Below are 5110 nucleotides of genomic sequence, written 5' to 3'. Positions count from 1 at the left end.
ACTTACTCCGAGTTTTTTTAGCTTTAACTCTAGGTATAAGTTATAATATTTAAATTCACATCATATTCTATATATGCATGTTCTACACACCATAAACCTATAACTTATACACACGTTTATTAAAGAGGATTACGAAGCCTTTGACTCCATCAGCGACAGACACGTCGCGATCCAATTGTGGTCCACAGGCGCCTGAGGTTATTCGGAAGAAATCAACTTACAGGGGCAAACCTCGGTGCGACGTTATGGGCTCGAGCTCGGGCAGGTAGCCTCCACGATGGGAGGAGCTACCAACCGAGCTACGCTCGGTTCGTAACTTAGAGCTAGCTAGTATAACGGGTGCGAGTGTAACCTACTGTTTGGCCAGTGGCGATACCTCACGACTTACAGATGACAACAGATGACTTGGTGACTTGACTTGACCGATTTGGCTACAGTGAAGGAGCAGGTTGGATGCCGCTTGACGTCGCTGCGCAAAGTGCTCCAGCGGAGCCCGTATCGACCGCTACCATGAAGCGATAAGGAGAGAGACCACTGGAACTTTGTGAACAGAAAGAGGTGACCGCAACACTGTTCATAGATGATGAATGTAGACCTGAGGGAGAGGGATATTAATGGAATGTAGGGTAGTTGATCAAGATAAAAAATAGAGAATATTGTAATAGTGTTAGATGATATTATAATATTATTATAGGAGATAAATTTTTAAAATATATGCTAAAGATTGTCAGCATTGATGATAACTCGCGAGGATTTGTTGTACATAAAGCAACTGCCAATGAGTATATAAACCAAGGTATGATACATTGATCTCCCCACATCAAAAGAAGAAGAACCTCACTTGCAACAAGTTTTAGCCAAAACTAGCTACCGATATGGTCACCACCATGGCCCATCACAGGCCACGGCCAGTAGTGTCGCATCTTCTCTTACAGATCCTACTTGTAGTCGTCGTGTGCTTGCTTTGCCCTTCGTCAGTTGGTGCTTACACCAGCAGCCACACTGTTATCGCGCCACCATTGTTCTCATGCCTGCCTGACCAGGCATCGGCGCTGCTCTGGCTGAAACAATCATTCGCCACCACCAGCGAGTCCACCACGGTGTTCCGGTTGTGGAGGTCCAGCACGGACTGCTGTGGCTAGGCGGGTGTTCGTTGCGGTGTCAACAACGACGCCGAAGACTACGTGACTTCCCTTGACTTAGGCAACCACGGGTTAGAGAGCGGAGGCCTCGACCCTGCGCTTTTCGATCTGACCTCCCTTGAAAGCCTGAACCTCACCTACAACTACTTTAACGGGTCGCAGCTCCCATCGAGTGGGTTTGAGTGCCTCACCATGCTCACCCATCTCAACCTCTCTAGTTCTAGCTTTTCTGGCCCGGTGCCAACCATCATCAGTACCTTGATAAATATGGTATCCCTCGACCTCTCTACTGGTTTTGAACCTATTGAGCTACTCCCTGAAGGTTATTTTGTTATCCAAGATTCAAATTTAAGCTCTCGGCTCACAGTGCAAAACATTGAGACCTTAATCGCAAACCTTATCAATTTAATAGAGCTACACCTTGGCTTGGTGCACTTGTCCAGCATCGAGACGCACTGGTGCAATGTCCTAGCCAAGTCCTGTCCGAAACTTTAGGTTCTTAGCTTACCACATTGTTGTCTCTCTGGTCCTATTTGTAGTTCACTTCATAGCTTGCACTCCCTTTCTGTTATTGACCTACAGTATAATCATTTGTCAGGTCCAATTCCGGATTTCTTGACCAACCTCTCCAATTTGAGTATTCTCCAACTTAACAGTAATAACTTTCAGGGATGGATCTCATCGGCAATCTTTGAACACAAGAAACTAGTGACAATTGATCTTTACCACAATCCAGAAATTTCGGGATACTTGCCAAATTTCTCAACTAGTAGTAATTTGGTCAATCTGAATGTTGGTAGAACCAATTTATTGGATATAATACCAGGTTCAATTGGCAATCTTGTATCTTTGAGGAAGCTAGGCCTTGGTGCAAGTGGGTTTTCTGGATAGATACCCTCATCAATTGCTAATCTCAAATCCTTGAGTGCATTAGAAATTTCTGGAAATGGAATAGTAGGGCCCATACCATCATGGGTTTCAAACCTAACATCTTTGACGACTCTCGAATTCTATGATTGTGGCTTATCAGGATCATTACCTTCTTTCATAGGCGACTTGAGGTTATTGAGAAATTTAGCGGTGTGCAACTGTGACTTTTCAAGACAAATTCCATGATATATCTCAAACTTATCATAAATGCAAATAATATTGCTATATTCAAATAGTTTCTACGGCACGATGGAGCTTACCTCTTTTAGGAAGTTGCCATACCTTAATGTCTTGGATCTCTCTTATAATAATCTAGTTGTGGTACACAGAGAAGATAACTCTTCACTTGCATTGTTTCCCAAAATCATACAGTTATCTTTATCAGGTTGCAACATGTTTGAATTCCCTAATTTTTTGAGGCACCAAGATGAAATCGACTATATCGACCTTTCATATAATCAAATCCACGGGGCTATACCGCAGTGGGCATGGGAGACTTGGAACAGTCTTTTCCTTATGTCCCTAGCAAACAATAAATTTACTAGTATTGGTTACTCCCCTTTTCTTCCCTACAGATAGAGAATTTAGATCTTAGCGAGAACATGTTTGAGGGGGCCATACCAATACCTCAAGGCTCTGCAGGAGTGCTCGATTACTTGAACAACTGGTTCTCATCAGTACCTTCTAATTTCAATTCTCATCTTAGTGATGTTTCCCTCTTTACAGCTTATGGGAACAACTTATCTGGAGGAATTCCATCGTCCTTTTGTGCTGGAACAAGTATACAGCTCCTTGATCTCTCTTACAACAACTTGAGTGGTCCAATCCCTTCTTGTTTGATAGAGAATGTTAATGGGATGCAGTCATTATACTTTAAAAATTTCCCAGACAATATTAGGGAAGACTACTCCTTTGAGGCATTAGATTTCAGTGGCAATTGGATTGAAGGGCAGTTGCCTAGATCTCTGGCAGCTTGCAAAAACTTGGAGGTCTTTGATGTTGGAAATAATAAAATCAGTGACTCTTTTCCATGTTGGATGAGTACACTTCATAAACTTGAAGTCCTTGTCCTCAGATCCAACAGTTATTTGGATAGGTCGCACAATCTCTTGCAGAAGAAAAGGTACTTGTGCATTTCCAAGGGCAAAAATTATTGATCTATCATCAAACAGCTTCTATGGCACATTGCCCCAAGACCAATGGTTTAAGAATTTGAAGTCAATGATATTTAGGGATCCAAATACGTCATTGATCATGGATCATGAATTGCCAGGAGTGACAATGACCTATGAATATACCGCTGCAATCATATATAAAGGACATGATACCACCTTTGCGAATATACTAACAACACTTGTATTCATTGATTTTTCCAACAATGCTTTCAATGGTAGCATCCCTGCAGCTATTGGGGAACTTGGTTTGCTACATGGGCTCAACATTTCACATAACTTTCTCACTAGGCCAGTTCCATCTCAACTCGGTCATTTGAACCAGTTGGAAGCTCTGGACCTGTCCTCCAATGAGCTTTCTAGGGAGACCCCACAGGAGCTAGCATTGTTAGACTTCCTCACAACATTAAACTTGTCCAACAACAGGCTGATGGGAAGCATACCGATGTCGCCTCACTTCTTGACATTCTCCAATAGCTCATTTATGGGAAATAATGGTTTGTGTGGGCCTCCATTATCAAAAGAGTGCATCAACACAACAACAACAATTGTGGTGTCACATTGTTATGACAAAAAAAATTGGACATTATGTTGTTCCTCTTTTCTGGATTGGATTTGGTGTAGGGTTTGCAATTGCAATTGTAGTGATGTGGCCATTAGAAAATGATATTGAGAAAGGCAGGAACCCTTCTTGTTAATTTTGTATTGAAATGTAATAAAATTTCCTTTATGATGATCTGCAATCATTGCAGCCTTGAATACTGTTATTGTTACTGTTCTTGCAGGTCCGAAATACATGCAAAAGGATTATTACTGCCACAAGCAGTAAAGCAATAACATCTCCTTAGTGCACCAAACTAATTTTTATGGAGCAGCCGTAATGCCGTGGCGCCTCAACGAATAGCAAGATCCCCACAGTCGTGGCTTCCTCCTCCACTGTGCTCACATCCATGCCTTTGAAGGGTGTGAACAACCCCGGTGGCAGCACATCCACCTTCAGCAGCGAGGTGGATAGGTCCTCCCACCCATACCTATGCCTTCATCTGCATGGTGATCATGCCACCCTTCATCGCCGCCTTCAGGTGTATCAGGCAGGCTATGAGCCTCAACACGCCCACTGTTGCGCCGTGCTGGATGCGAGGTCAGCCCTAGTGTGCGCGGACAGCACATTCACAGGCTCACGGCTTCCATCATCTACTGCAGGTCGAAACCATGCCGACCAACCAATCGGTGTGGATGCGGGGTGGTTCCATCTCGTGACATGGCTTGAGCCACATCGGATGTAGTGCCTACAACGCTGACCGTATGGCAAAGTGGGAGGTCGCGGTAATGCCGCTGAAGCTCAAATACATGGCAGGCCACAGGTCAGCTCCGGAAGCCTCCAATTGCAAGCAAAGGTTGCCAACGCGGGTGGCGAGATTAAGTGCACCGGCTTTCCTCGAGGCTCGGTTGCGGAACATGTGGGCTGTGATGGAGGCCAGCGATGAAGTCTCCATGGTTATTGCTATTCTTTCATGTCGTTGTCGCCACCACCTTCCTCTTTTGTTTGGGCCTACGACTACATGCCAATTTGTATCTCATTCATATGAAGCTAAAAAAATCTCATCCACATAGGCACTGAATCATTGCGTCATTGGTCTGAGTGACATCTCTGCGCGCGAGAACTTTAGCATCGTATTCATCTTCAAAACAAACTTCATAAATTAGCAAGGCCTACAATACAATAATGCCACAACTTGTTTACACCGACCGAAGCTCAGACCGGTGCCCCCCGCGTGGATCTTCCTTCCCTCTTGTGGTGATGTATCCATGCACATGCAGTCTATTCGCTTTCAAAAGGCAGCCCGAGGAGCACCGCAAAAAAAA

At 44.1% G+C, this 5110-nt stretch overlaps 1 pseudogene; it reads left to right on the top strand.

Moving 5' to 3' along the window:
* Positions 1–3353: 3353 nt before the first annotated feature.
* LOC133903123 (receptor-like protein 9DC3) lies at positions 3354–4073 on the top strand (annotated as a pseudogene).
* Positions 4074–5110: the final 1037 nt, after the last annotated feature.

This window comes from Phragmites australis, chromosome 21, assembly GCF_958298935.1.
Source record: "Phragmites australis chromosome 21, lpPhrAust1.1, whole genome shotgun sequence".
In the NCBI taxonomy this organism is placed as follows: domain Eukaryota; kingdom Viridiplantae; phylum Streptophyta; class Magnoliopsida; order Poales; family Poaceae; genus Phragmites; species Phragmites australis.
Note: the sequence above shows the minus strand (reverse complement) of the source record. Positions and strands in the feature narration are given on the sequence as shown.